The sequence below is a fragment of the Talpa occidentalis genome, unplaced genomic scaffold (genome assembly GCF_014898055.3).
Source record: "Talpa occidentalis isolate TD23 unplaced genomic scaffold, MPIMG_talOcc4v2.1 talOcc4.12, whole genome shotgun sequence".
NCBI classification, from domain to species: domain Eukaryota; kingdom Metazoa; phylum Chordata; class Mammalia; order Eulipotyphla; family Talpidae; genus Talpa; species Talpa occidentalis.
The window spans coordinates 37730428-37745915 of NW_023601212.1; the positions used below are offsets into that span (position 1 = coordinate 37730428).

The 15488-nt window shown below is 37.6% G+C and overlaps 1 protein-coding gene across 1 annotated transcript in view; it reads right to left on the reverse strand.

Moving 5' to 3' along the window:
* Positions 1-15488, reverse strand: part of YAP1 (Yes1 associated transcriptional regulator) — a 105090-nt gene that overhangs the window by 54297 nt on the left and 35305 nt on the right. The gene's annotated exons all lie outside the window — the stretch shown is intronic.

Below are 15488 nucleotides of genomic sequence, written 5' to 3' on the forward strand. Positions count from 1 at the left end.
TTTGCTGAATAAAACATTTATTTTTTGTAAAGATTTATTTATGCATACAACAACTGGCATACAGGCCAGAGATGTGGGAGGTGAGAGGATTCGCCAGAGACAGAGTGGGGAACAGAACAGGCAGATTGACTGAAATACACTGCTGAGGCAAGCAGTGGGTGAGACAGGAGAGGTCTGCTGCACCATGTGGGTGCAGCCTGGCCAGCCTGGGATCAAACTCATGATGCAGATAGCTTCAAGGTACTGTACTTAACCCCTTGCACCACCAGGGAGGCCCCTGAGTAAAACATTTAAACATTTTTCTGCATTCTGTTAGCCTACTGCAAAATATCTTGTATGTATATATGGAGGCTTCATCTGTAAAACTGGGTATGAAAACAGTGGGTTTTTTTCCCAAAGATTTATTTATTTATTTATCTATTTATACAAGCACTGGGTACAGTCAGACGCACGGGAGGGTGAGAGAATTCACCAGAGTCAGAGCGGAGAGTAGAGCAGGCAGACTGACGAAGTACACTGGTGAGGGGAGCAGCAGGCGGCAGGAGAGGTCTGCGAGCCATGTGGGACCCTCGGGATGGAACCGGCACTGCAGAGACTGCAGGCAGCTTCGCAACCCAGTACTCAACCGCTGCACCACTGGGGAGGCCCTGAAAACAGTTTTAAGACTACAAAGTAAGCATAGTTTCTGGTATATGAGCACTAAGTAAATTAGTTTTTTCTTCTTCTAGCAAACTTTGTTTCAGTAAAATAAAAACTAAAAATACCATGCATATGAAACTAAAAATCATCCTGAATAAATAGCCAAAGAGGTACTCAAAGATGTATGCATAAAGTTCTGTTTAGTATAATTTGTAAAAGCAAAAATTTGAAAGCCAGTTAACAGCCAATGATACACATTAAATACTGTTATAATGTAATTATTGAAAATATTTCAGAATATTTAATGACAGGGCCTCCCCAATGGTGCAGCAGGTTGAGCGCAGAGCTGTGAAGCTGTCCGCAGCCTCTGCGATGAGGGTTCTAGGCAGACCTCTCCTGTTACTCCTCTCAGCAGTGCTTTTGGTCCGTCTGCCTGTTCTGCTCCCTGTTCTGTCTCTGCTGAATCCTCTCACCCTCCTGTGCCTCTAGCCTGTACCCCAGCTATTGTATAAATAAAAAATAATTTTTTAAAAAAAGAATATTTAATGACATACTATATTCATAATACAGTTTAAGTTGTAAAATAGTGTATATTGAGGCTGTCCAACTGTGTATAAACTGAAAACATACAGGAAGGTGGGACATCAAAATGTTTCCAGTGTTTACTTTCAGATGGCAAAATTATAGAACTCTGCTTTGCTAGGTTTTCCTAACGTATGGTCACAAATTCATTATTTTTTTAATGGGAGGAGGGAGAGAAGAGTTATATTAAAAAATGAAAACCGGACACCCCTGGTGGTGCAAGGGGTTAAGCACCACACTATGAAGCAATCTGCAGCCTCTGCAGCAGAAGTTCAATCCCTGGCCAGCCAGGGAGCAACCCACATGGCACAGCAGACCTCTCCTGTCTTGCCCGCTGCTCCCCTCAGCAGTGTATTTCAGTCAGTCTGCCTGTTCTGTTCCCCACTCTGTCTCTGGTGAATCCTCTCACCCCCACCCCCGCATCTCTGGCCTGTACCCCAGCTCTTGTACGCATAAATAAATAAATCTTTTTTTTTAAAAGAAAACCAAATCATGCTTTGTATGGCTATGTAAATTTTAAATTTGAGTTTTGTCTATATACACTCCAACATTTATTTCAGCACTATTTACAATAGCCAAGAGCTGAAACAACCTCAGTGCCCAGTGACAGATGAATGGAAAAAGATGTGGTACACATACACATGTAATACTACTCAGTTATAAAACAAAAATAATAGATGAAATCTTTCCATTTGTGACTACATAGATGGATACTGTAGCAAGTAAAATAGGTCAGACAGGAAAACAAACACCATATGATTTAATTTATATATGGTACATAAAGAGAGAAAACAAATAGATGAACTAAATAAAAGAATCAATTTTTGAGACTATAAAATCAGTTAGTGGTTATCAAAAAGAAGGGGAAATGGATTGGTAGATCAGATAAAAGGAGACAATTTCATGGTGAAAGACAGAGTTGGACTTTCAGTGGTGAACTTTCTGAAGTATATACACATTGATTTTTAGTGACACACCAGTACCACTTAGGTTATAATACAAGGTGACTTTAAAAAAATCTGAGTTTTCTTTAATCACCCAATGCATAACTGTGTAAATGTTAAGGAAATGACAACTTGTCATTAACTTTCCTGAAATGGAACCAGAATGCTATCCTATCAATAACATTATCTGGTCAAAAACACGGTAAGAAAGAATCACAGACTATTGCTAGAATGGGCCTTAAATATTATCTACTGGAGATGGGAGACTTCTTTTAGGTCCAACTCGAGCAGAATGGAGACAAAAACTGGGAGGACAAGAATATTGAAAATTTGTACACTTTAGAATGACAACAGTACCTATCTTTTCAAAGCTATTACAGATCAACTAAAAATGCTAAAAGAAAGTGCTGATTTAAGGAGAGTTACATAACTTCACTGGTCATAGATGCTGTTTAGCAGCAGTTCTGGCATTTGCTCAAGAGTAGATATTGGGGGGAGTGGAGGGGGAAAGAGTAGATATTAAAGCCAATACTTCAAGTTTGCTATGTAAGCACCTCATTTTAAAAGATCAAATCCTTATCAAGCCCGCAACAGCTTATTCTTTTCCCTCTTCCCCATGAGTCATGAACAAATTTGACAACATAATGTTCTTCAGATACACAGAGCTTCTCCACTCTATTATGTTAAGAAACTAGGAAAGGAAATAGACAGTAATTCATTATTATCAGCTCTTAAATTCCAACAAAAGGATATGCCACTGCCTACTCTCTGTCTCCTAAAACCCCTAACCTTGGGCGGGGGTGGGAGTGGGTGGGGGGGTAGTGGTAAAGTAGATGAGGGAGGGATACTGGAATCAAGTTCCAGAAGCTGATTGCTGAATGCTCTCATCTAACTATTGAGTTTCTCTGAAAACTAAAAACAAAAACCATATTAATCCTTTTATCACTATATAGGGCTCCACCCAGAATGGGGGGAGACCCCATTCTGACAACTACACATAACCACATAAATACTGGGGTTCTAAATATAGAGAATGTAGTTTTACTGTTTTCAAAAAAAAACCAATTATTTTGCTGAAATTTTAGTATACAAATGCTAAATTTTCAACCAAAAATTTGTTGAGCCCTCAGTAAGTTGGAGTCCTATAGAGCTGTACTATGTTTTCTCAGTTAATGTTTCATGTACTTAAAGATCTACATCTCTTTTTGGAATAAAGATGCCTCTGTCCAAACTGTCCAACTATGAAAGAATGCAACCAAGCATTTAGATACCGAAGGAAATGTGAAATTAAATTAACTTTAGAATTTGTTTTCACTTATTCTATAAGACTAAATTATGAAAAAGTATTTTCCTATAAGTCAATTTGCAACAGTGTACCAAAAAAATGCACTATTTTTTTATCATAAGAACAAGAATCTTTATAAAAACATTTCATACCACAAAGAGGTATTTACACTAAGACCAAATAAAGAGTATGCGAGTATCACTCATACCCAGATAGCTGCATGTTTTCCTTGCTCATCTCTTTTTGTTCTTGCTCAAATATCATAGTCCCAGAAAGTCTTCCTTACTAATATGGCCAGGTCATCTAAAATCTACCCTTTCCAAAGTCCCACTCCTAATTGTGTGCTTTATTTTTGTGTAAGAATTCTTCAGCATTACCTGACATTTCATTTATTTGCCCATTTCCTTCAACTAAAATAAGCTCCAGAGCCTCCCTGGTGGCCCATGGGTTATGGCTCAGCACTAGCACCACAACAGCCTGAATCTGATCCCCAGCCAAGGAAATAACCCACATGGTACAGCAGACCTCTCCTGTTTTACCTTCTGCTCCCCTTAGCAGTGTATTTCAGTAGATCTGCCTGTTCTGCTCTCCACTCTGTCTCTGGTGAATCTTTTCAGCCCCTGCATCTCTGGTATACACCCCAGGTCTTCTATGCAAAAATAAGTACATTAAAATCTTAAAAATATAATAAGCTCTAAATTGGAACTTTTATTCATTTTATTAACTACTATATTTTCAATGAATATAAGTGTTAGTATGTATTTTCCAGGAAATATTTTTTTTCTTTTCTGTGCTAACAATATAAACTTTCTCCCAAAGTTCTTATGGTTTTATTGACTTTAACACCCATCTTTTCCAAAAATAAAATTATAAGGCCCACTAGTCCTGGCAATAAGGAGTTGACTGGTGACAATGGCAAGAACGATTTCAGTGTCATGCTGTGGATACAGTGAGTAAGCAAATAAACCTAGTTGTACAAAATGAGAAAATATATAAATACTTGGAAAGATATGGGTTTTTGCCTCTCTTCCCTTTCCCCACTGCCCACCTCGCCCAAAAGGCAGAGACAGAAGGGATTAATAGAAACAGAGTTACCTAAGATGTACTAAGGGATGACTCAAGAGTTAAGTCTCCATCAGAGTGGAAAGGAACAGAATATAGACATAGCTACAAAGACAGGGTTTCCACTCTACCAAGGTGCATAAGCACTTCTGCTGGCTGTGAAAGTATACTTCTCAAGAGATATGACATTAACATGATTAAGAAGCCTGGTCTTACTGGTACTGCTGCTATGCAAACAAACAATTAAGGGACTTGCACAAGGTCACATACCCAGTATGCAACAAAACTGCATCTGGTAACCAGCAATTCTGAAAATAATTTCTATACTAGACACACATGTGAAAGGATAATGTAAAAAGATATAAATTCTTTGTAATGTGTATTAAATAACAAAGATGTTGCAAAAATACCAAAGGGGAATAAAATAAAAAAGCATAGGGTATTAAAGATCAATAAAATTCCAGAATAATACAAAACACAATTTCTGTTATCACTGGAACATAAACTTCTTAAAGGAAATGAACTTTGGGAAAGGGCTCAAAAAATATTTGCTGGGCTTAATGAACACCAAAGCAGTGAGCATTATTCAGAAAAGGGGAGGTTAAGAGTTCACATCAATGCCAATCTGAAAAACAGTTTGAAAAGAGTTTTACTGCTCAAACAACACTGATTCTTAAAAAGGTGAAATTATAGTCTCAGAACTATTGCCGCTAAGGCCTGAGTTCAATCCCTGGGCAGATAACTAACCCACATATGGCGCAGCAGACCTCTCCCGTCTCACCCACTACTCCCCTTAGCAGTGTATTCAGTAAATCCACCTGTTCTGCCCCACTTTGTCTCTGGTAAATTGTGTGTCCCCCACCCCTGCCACCTCTGGCCTACACCCCAGTTCTTCTACACAAAAATAAATCTTTAAAAAAAGTTTTTTTAAAAAGGATGAAATTATAAATAACACAATCAAAATATATAAACCAAGAAAATAAATCACACAAAACTCAAACAGTATTTTCAAAGTTAAAAATGAGTAATTATGAATAATAGAAAACAATCAAAGAATTTCATTAACCTGGGGTCTTAGTCTAGCTGCTAAACATACTATAGAAAAATAAGAAATGTGAAATTGTACTGCCCCTTTAAGATATTCAAATATTCACTGCTATTACTTTGGGAAAGGCAACTTGGATTTATGACCAAGATAAGCCCTATGATCTCACTTTAGAGCAGCTACGGCTGGGAAATAATGTCAAAGTTTAGCTGATGAAACACAAGGAGCTGTACTCTGACCAAAGCCCATGTGCTGACTTCGGTCTCTTATTTCACAGTGCAGAATTTTGTCTTATATACTCAGTGACTTAGCAAAATATTAAACATAAAAAAGGGTAGAATTCCTCAGTAATCATTAGAAAATTAACTTTTTGCATAGTCACTTTGCATGATTTTTGCATAATCAATTTAATTGGGGGTGTGGTATACAGAAATGTTTTAACAGCTTTCTATTGTGTGAGATGTAAATCCCATGAAACTCAAACCTGAATATTGAGCACAGGGAATTCTGATCATGTAACAATACTGTGACATCTGCAAATACCTAGGGAAACCATGGGACATAAAATACTATGTGAAGGTAACTGTGGGGAGACCCCAAGATCTCATTCCTCCAGGACCCCAGCTGAGAAAGGTTAATGTACCATTTAAGTCATGAGTCTCTCACATAGGTGAAGAAAAACAAAAACAAAAACCTACAACTTGTTGAGATTAAGTAGTATGACCAAAGCAACTTACCTGTACATAGCAGAGCTAGGATTTAAACTCAGAAATAAATTATGCAAAATGTGCGCCCTATTATAACAGACTCACCTACACCCTCCCCTCCTCCACTCCCCTCCTCCAACCTTGCAATAAGTACAAGGAGACAGCAATTTCCTTGGCAACACCCTTGGTAGGATAAAAACCCAGGATCACATTCTTTGCATCTCTCCCACTACTCAAATATAAAGGGAATACGGTAGAGAGGAGTTCCCAGGCATTTTAGGTGGGACCAGAATGGTTAAGAGTGTCTTATCAAAGAGATCCCTTGCATTAATCCAGGACACTGAAAAAAGGAAAAAATAGCTGTGTGTAGGTCAAATTCTGAAGGTCAAAGAAATATACTACATTTTCCCACGATGAGACACATGTGCTGCCTCGCTATTGAAACCCTGGATTTTACTGTATAGGAGTAAAGCTGCCAGTTTCTGCTATCTGCCCTCAGAATGATGTGGCTCTTCCATGACAGAGATTGGGCACCATCAAGGCTCCCCTGCCCAAGGACAGAAACCTATCACAACAGTTCCCATTCACTTCTCAGAACAATCCTTCCTTAACAACTGAGGACACAGGCTCAGAAAAATGGAGTAACTAAATGACCTTAAGTCACACTGCCAATGAATGGCATGTTGGTCAGGATAAAACTTCTCTTAGCTTCTAGTTTAGTGCTCTTTTCACCCCATTTTACTGGTCTCTAAATAGAGAAGGAATCTGCAAAAAGTAAGTTACCACTCTAGCAGAACAGAATTTTTTCTGGGAATATAATTTAAAAAGAGAATTAGATTACTTTTAAAATGCTTTCTTTTTTAGATTCATCAACTATTAAGACTAATGCAAAACTAGCAAATAAACTCTTCCATAGAAACAAAAAGACATCCATTTTATAAAATGTACAATTATTAGAGGATGTTAACTGGTTAATCAGTAAAAAGACAAGTTAGTTATGGTAGTATTACACTCACTATTTCTACCCCTTTAAATTGGAGGTTTGTAGCTCTAAAAAGTTATGTTGACTTTTTGTTCTTCCTACTTTGTTTCTTCCTTTATAAACAAGATTTTTGGTTTATTAAGATACAGATAAGGGGCCTCCCTGGCAGTGCAAGGGGTTAAACACAGCACTATGAAGATATCTGCTGCCTCTGCAGCACAAGTTTGATCCCTGGCCAGCCAGAGAGCTACCCATATGGCACAGTAGGCCTGCTGCTCCCCTCAGCAGTGCATTTCAGTCAATCTGCCTGTCCTGTTTCCTACTCTGTCTCTGGTGAATCCTCTCACCCCCCCCCCATACCTCTGGCCTGTACCCTAGTTCTTGTATGAGGAAGGAAGGGAGGGAGGGATGGAGGGAGGGAGGGGAGGGGAGTAAGGGGAGAGAAAGGGAGGAAGGGGGGGAAGGGAGGAAGGAAGAAAAATTAATACTGAGTCCATGGCACTCATTTAAGGGGCACTGAGCAAGATAAAGGGAAGTAGGTTTTACAGTGCTAGAAACACTGATGACTGATTATTTCCTCAAAATTTAGAATTTTATGCTGTTAACAAGTATAAGCACTAGAGAAGATAATGTGGTTTAAGTAAAAGAAATTTAATGACTAACATTGATATTAATACTGTGATAAAGTATAGAGATCTTACAGAATGGCTAACTAATAACAAGATCCACAGCAGATCCATTATGCACACTTAAGTTTGAGAAGCATTGCCTTCAAAGTTGATGGCACTGTATTTTGAGCATGTCCAGAGGGTAAATATTTTCATGCATTAACAAATATATGGTTTATATCTTAAAGAAAGTAAAGTGGTGAAAATTAAAGAAAGTGGTAAAAATCTGTGGTAAAAATTCAAAGTTTAGTTTCCCTCATTACTACAGAAGAGTACAGTGACATCAATCAGCCACTGATAGTGCCACATGAAAAAATACTTGCATCACAGGGCAATAGAATTCTTATGCATCATTTGATGCACTGGTAAAAGTTTACTCCTTCAAATCTACTCTACTTTTAATTAAAAAACAAAGAGCACTGCAACCTTTTAAAAGCACTTTCATATTACACGGGCATTTTGATTTAGAGCAGTGGTTCTCAATTTAGAACTTACGAGGGAGCATTTCCAGCAATCACAGTCAGACAAACATCTCATGGACAGAGGGTACTCAACCCTAGATTCCCTGCAACACAGCAGATGGTCTTCCTGAACTTCTGAATGTCTTGAAGGAGGACATTCATGTAGGTTAAACCACAATTAGGCCCTCCGTGGTGGCGTAAGGGGTTAAGAAGCAACCTATGAAGCTATCCACTGCCACTGCAGCAGGAGTTTGATCCCTGACCAGGGAGCTACTCACATGGCGCAGCAGACCTCTCCTGATTCGCCCGCCACTCCCTCAGCAGTTTGTTTCAGTACATCTGCCTGTTCTGTTCCCCAATTTGTCTCTGGTGAACACTCTCACCCCCCACACCTCTGGCCTGTACCCCAGTTCTTGTATGCATAAATAAATCTTTTTTTAAAAACCATATTTACATAAAGCTCCAGTTTTATACAGACCAGATACGTTTACACAATTTTAATTATATACCAAGTTTTTCCAGAAAGTAAGCAATCATATTTAGCTTTCTTTGGAAATTTGTTAATAATATAACCTTTTTGGGCTTCCCTGGTGGTGCAAGGGGGTAAGTCTCAAGCACTGTGAAGCTATCCACAGCCACTGCAGCATGAATTCAATCCCCAGCCAGGGAGGTGACCCACATGGAGCTGCAGACCTCTCCTGTCTCTCCTGCTGCTCCCCTCCAGCAGTGTATTTCAGTACATCTGCCTGTTCTGCTCCCCATTCTGTCTCTGGTAAATCCTCTTACCCCAGGCACCTCTGGTCTGCACCCTAAATCTTAAAAAAAAAAAAAACAAAAAACTTTTTTATACAATTACATTATCAACAGCAATGCTCCCTTGGCATTTTAATTACTTACTCAACATGCTTAATTTTTATCCACAACTGTCATGTTCTTGGTGATTATACATACAGATTCATGAATTTTTGACTATTTCATTATGACTTCCAATAAATGCCCAAGCATTTATATATTAAACATACATATTATTTTCTCACAAATGACTTTATTTCTCCCTGATATTATATAGATTGTTATATAATACTGAATTTTCAAAATTATGTACTCCATTAAATTGTATAACATGAATTTCATTTTAGAATAAACTCTTCATAAAACACTTCTTATTCAAAGGGGCTGCTGGGACAGTGAGGGTTAAGAACCACTGGATTAAGAGACTAGAGGCTATAAATAGAGAGCATTTTTATAGCATAAGCTGAATGGTCTTTCCCATGAGATCATGAACTTATGAAGAGTAATAATCGTACCCTCCCAACCTGTCTACTATATTCCATACATGAACACAATGCTTTAGAAATTGTTTCAATTACCACTGATGAATTCAAAGTTTATTCTATTGGGTTATTCTTTAAGTACCAAGGAATACCATAAGGAACACCGTAATGCTAAATCACAAATCCATCAATAAACATATGGGGTGTAGCTGACTGTGGGTAATGAATTAGCTAAAATTTGAAAATAATGACAAAAAAATCCAACCTCAGAGTAGTGAGAAATATAACAAACATTTCAGTCTAAGGCATTGCATGCAAAGCACGTAGTTGTCCATAGATAACAGTGAGAACACACAGGTGTGACTAGATCTTGTTTGAAGGGGGAGACTTGGAGGGAGAGAGAAAGGAGTTTAAGTGTCTTCTCAAACTTCCTGTCAATTTGTAAAATGCTGGAATCTTGGTTAAAATGTAGTATTAGCATCAATATGAATATATAAACTATATAAACTTAGGCCTAACCATACTGTGTTTGTGGTTTGTCCCCACTTCATAATCCACTTTTAAAAATGCTTTTTCTAACCCTAAACCTTTGCATAAAATCCCTACAGCACAATATTAAATTGTACCTTCATATAGCTACAAAACAAACAGGTATTTTCCAAATCCACCAAGATTCTGTAATGACAGATGGCACAATTTAAATGGAACAATATAACATATCTATAAATTTTATCAACATAAAATTAAACAATGCACTGGATAAGTGTTTAATCTCCCAACACACCTTCCAAACCTTTTTTGTAATGTTGCCACAGAGAAAAACAATCAATTTATTTATTTTTAATTGCCAAGATGGACCTGCTTAGACACTGATAAAATCCATTTTTATGAACTCATCTTTGCTAGCTGGGCTTACAATTCGACTGTGTTATAGAAATTGTTAGAAATTCCTAATTTTGCCCAATAAAGGTAAAAAAGATAAAATGACAGAAATGTTACCTGCTTTTATGTTACAGCCATCTGCACAACTAAATTACCACCATCTTTGAAGGAAATGAGAAAAATCTGTATTTAAATATGAAGTATCTAATGAGAAGCCAAGTGATCCAACTAATGCAGTATTTTTTATTAAGAAAGGTTGACTTTCGGGCCTCCCCTGGTGGCGTAGCAGTTGAGCGCTGGGCTGCGCGGCTGCCTGCAGCCTCTGCAGCACCGGTTCGTTCCCTGCCGCCGGCGAGGGTCCCACAAAAAAAAAAAAAAAAAAGGTTGACTTTCAAGAAACAACAGAAAATAAGACTAAAGTGGAAAACCAGTAATAATACAAACTAGTTGTGTGAAATGTAGAATATTAAAATTTCTGCATCCTTGTCAGGCCCCCAAGACACTATGATGTCAAGTGTGGTTCTAAAATCTAGAGTGGGCAGTCCGCCAGGATTTATTGCTCACTTATCAAGCCCATGTTTGTTGTGCAAGTGTTATTTATAGAGTCACATGCTGGAGGCTGTTCCAAGCTAGTGAAACCTACAGGCTTAATTGAATCTAGGAACAATGATACTTTGTTCCATCTAATCCTTCTAGGAGCTACACTTCCTAAGCCACAACCATATGCTTTTTATATTTGTACATATCTACCATGAAGTATTTTTAGAACTCTCAAATGTTCAGATATGTACATACTAAAATTTCTTGATAAGGATGAGAAGACTTACATACTTTTTGCCTCTGTGATAACACTGCTTCTATTATTGTAAATCAAAATCTTAAATTGAAATAATTGGGTTATCACTAAAGACTATTAAAATGGGTTAAAATATGAGTAAGAGCAAGCAGAAAATATAGGAGTAAATATAACAATTGTTAACACTCCACAAACTGTACAAACACTGTAATCTGACCCTTTAGCCTTAAGTTGAACAAAATTAACATACACTCACAAGCATGAAATCAATTTAAAACGACTTTACCTTATCACCATAGATGAGTTCTCTCTCCCCTTGGAAATGAGTATTCCCCAAGGAAGGAGTAAGGCTGGAACAGTTATAGGAATGATGCCAAAATTCAAGTGGAGACTTCCAAAAACACAAACATTCTCTGTCTTCATCTCAGATGGCTTTTACCTGCCCTTATTTCATGATATAGAAATTGACAGATGTCATCACAGAATGAACTGTCAGTTTTGTTAAGAGAACAAAGGAGAGAAATCAAGTCTCTTGACTCTCATTTATAGGGTCTACCTAACAGCTTTCATAATATTAACCTTAAAACAGAGGATGGGCAAAGCTATGATCAAAAAAAAGCTCTGAGAAATTTTAAGACACTGAAAATCTACAAATATTATTCAAAATGTGGTCCTGAACCACTTGTATAAGAATTACCTGGAAGATTTATTAGTTCTTGGAAATTTTAAAGCATAATAATTGATCTAATAATTGTATACAATCTTTCATAATCTGAGATTCTTACATTATTTACCCACAAGAGCCAGATAAGAAATCCAATTTCTTCAAAAGGCTTATTTCTCACATATTCCACTGTTTTTGCCTAAATTGATATTACATATAAAAGACCTTGGCACTATTATCTCTTACATTTGGTAATAATCAATGTAGGAGTGGTGGGGGGAGAAACTGTGAAGACAAGAAAACAAATGAGGGCTTCCCCTGGTGGCGCAGTGGTTGAGCACTGGGCTGCGAAGCTGCCCACAGCCTCTGCAGTGCCGTTTCGATCCCTGGCTGCAGGCGAGGGTCCCACATGGCGCGACAGACCTCTCATGCCGTGCCCACTGCTCCCCTCAGCAGTGTATTTCATCAGTCTGCCAGTTCTGCTCCCTGCTCTGGCTCTGGTGAATTCTCTCACCCTCCCACGCTTCTGACTATACCCAGTGCTTGTATAAATAAATAAATAAATCTTTAAAAAAAAAAAGAAAAGAAAAGAAAAGAAAAAGAAAACAGATGTGTTGAATATCAATTCTGACCTCATTTGCCATGACATGACTTAGGCCTGCCCTCACTCCAGGATCAAAAAGAGACAGGTTTAGGCAGCCAAACAAAGCTATAATCAGCTTCCTCTCATCAGACACTAGTGGCTTCCAAATAAGGATCTGTTCAGTGAACTAGCTTATGTTTCTACTTTGAGGAAAGCACATTTAGTTACAAATCTAGCGCCACCCTCAGAGCATATTTATGGTTATATTCACATTTTCAACTGCTATCAATACAACAGGAATTCAGCCATCCAAAATACTAACATAGGATGAGTCTAGAAGCCCGGGAAATATTTCTCAAATGGTGAACCTCCAAGAAGGCCACTCTCAACCCCAATGTTCCAACAAAAATTATTACTTAACTTTAAACAAAGTTTGATAACACTGTAAAACATCTTCAATCATCCAAAAAGATTCATATTAAAATTAGCAAAATAACTCTGGAGGCAACAACCAACATCTAAAGTTAACGTTTTTATGTAGTCTATACCACAGTTTCAGAAAGAATACAATGCAAATCAAACAATAAGAGATGGTTTCTGTACAAATAATTAGGAAGCATATAGTCTTACTAGATCTTAATTGCATTTCATTAGTTGTTTCATAAAACCTATCTGGGGTGTTTTTTGGTGTTTGTTTTTTTCCTGTTTTCTTACTGAATAGTTATATATCATGTTAGGGGATATTACTTAGATAATTTCGAAATTTTGATAATGCCTTCAGAGGTTCCAGAATCTAAAGAGAAAGCAGGAAACTGTTTACTTAACTTGAAGCTTAACATACCCAACTTCAGTGGAGTCATTGGACTTTTCTGGACCTGGGCTTCAGCAGCCATGATGTATGGCAGGCCACCATTAAATAAGAACCAATACTTTACTTTTTGAATCCCTACTGTGCTAATAAAATAAAACCGAGCATTTTATTCATGTAACCATTTTTTAAGTGAATAAATTAATATCTGTTGACAACACTTGGAAAACTATCCTGAATGGAGTGACAGAACCACTTAGCTAAATTAAGGTTATTGGTAATAATTAGTAATAAATGAGGACTAATGTATGTAAAGCTACTACAGGTGGCAGGTTGCCAGATCTATGTATTTTATATGTGGCAAAGGATTCTGGCATTTATAGCCACGTAGGCACCTGCCTTTCCTCTACCTTTTAAATTTTCATGCCATAGTGCTTTTTTTTTTTTTTTTTTTAAGAAAATGCTAGGGTTTGGACATACAGAATACTAGCCAGTCTACCAATGTTAAGTTATAAATACAGATTAAATGTCTCCCTCCTACCTCTTCTGGGCTTAACATGTTCATAAAAAAAGAACAGAAAAATCACTTAAATTTCCTAGCTCACCAGAATCAAAACATTTGTTCTGGTGAAAATGAAAATTCAACGTGCTTTTATAAGTTGCAGTTGACATGTGATCCTGCCAGTGAAAATAAAATGTTGTTCTTTGAACCTTTCAAGTTAAGTATGAAATTCAATTATACTACGTATATTAGCATCTTTTGAGGGGGACTTTTCTGGATATTGATGGAAAATGTTGTAAATAGTCACCAGTCATGATCATTAAAAGGAAATTAATATAAGATTGTACTGCAAACACTAAGTAACATGATCACTCAGGAATTGCCTCCATCTTTGAGAACTAGCCTAGCAGGCTGGATGCCCAATCTTACTCAAGGAGTCATTTCATGGTTTTCTAGTTCTTAAGGGGTTCTGGTGCTGTTTCTTAAGAGTTTTAAGGATGGAAAGAACATTCCTCTACAATCTAATTAAAATGCTAAACACCCACGAGCTTACTGAGAGTAAACCCAAATTCTAGGAAATCTAAAACATTATATGAGGCTGTTTATAGATTTGGAGTTTCTTTTCTTTTTAAAAGATTCATTTTTATTTATTTATGCATACAAGGCCAGAGGTGCAGGGGGTGAGGAAGGATTCATCAAAGACAGCGTGGGGAGCAGAATAGGCACATCCACTGAAATATACTGCTGAGGGGAGCAGCGAGAGAGACAGGAGAGGTCTGCTATACCATGTGGGTCACCTCCCTGGCCAGCCAGGGATTGAACTCATGCCCCGCTGCAGTGGCTGCAGATAGCTTCACAATGCTGCGACTTAACCCCTTGCACCACCAGGGAGGCCCCATTTTGTTAAACTTCTAATTCACATACAATGTACATACAGAAAATAACTGATTCTTTAATACAGTATCAAAACATGGGATTAGATTTTTAATCTAATTTTTAATTAGATCTTTAGATTAGGTTGCGACGACTATAATACCGGAGGAAAATGGAGATTTCTTTGTATGTAAAAAAACAAAAGCACACCTACACGAGTTTTCATAAAATATTTCATCCACTACAATTTTAGAGGAAAAAAGTAGTAGCTGAGTTTGGTAGAGTGGGCAATAACTTCTGCCTATTATGAATCACTTGTACCTGTGAAATTGTGGAAAGTTTTTGTCACTATTGCTCAATTCTGACATAATGGAGCTGCTAGACAAAGACCAACTATTAAAAATGGCTTCAGGGATGGAACAGACGAAGCCTAGTTGGAAAGTATCAGTCTGCAATGATGAAGTCCAAGTGGAGATGTGATTAAAATCACAAATGGAAAGATTCTGAAGTCCACATGAAAACACTTCACACCTGAAGGACACTTTCTCCACAGATCACAAGCTCACATCTTCATGTTTTGTTTTTTTTTCATACCACATCTCAGCTTCAACTCCTGTTTCTCCCACACTCTTTTGTCAAAACCAGCTTAAAAGTCTACTTCAAGGAAGGCTTCAGCATTCCTCATTTCCACTCAGCCCCTCACAGATGAAGTTGCCATCTGTGTTTTCATA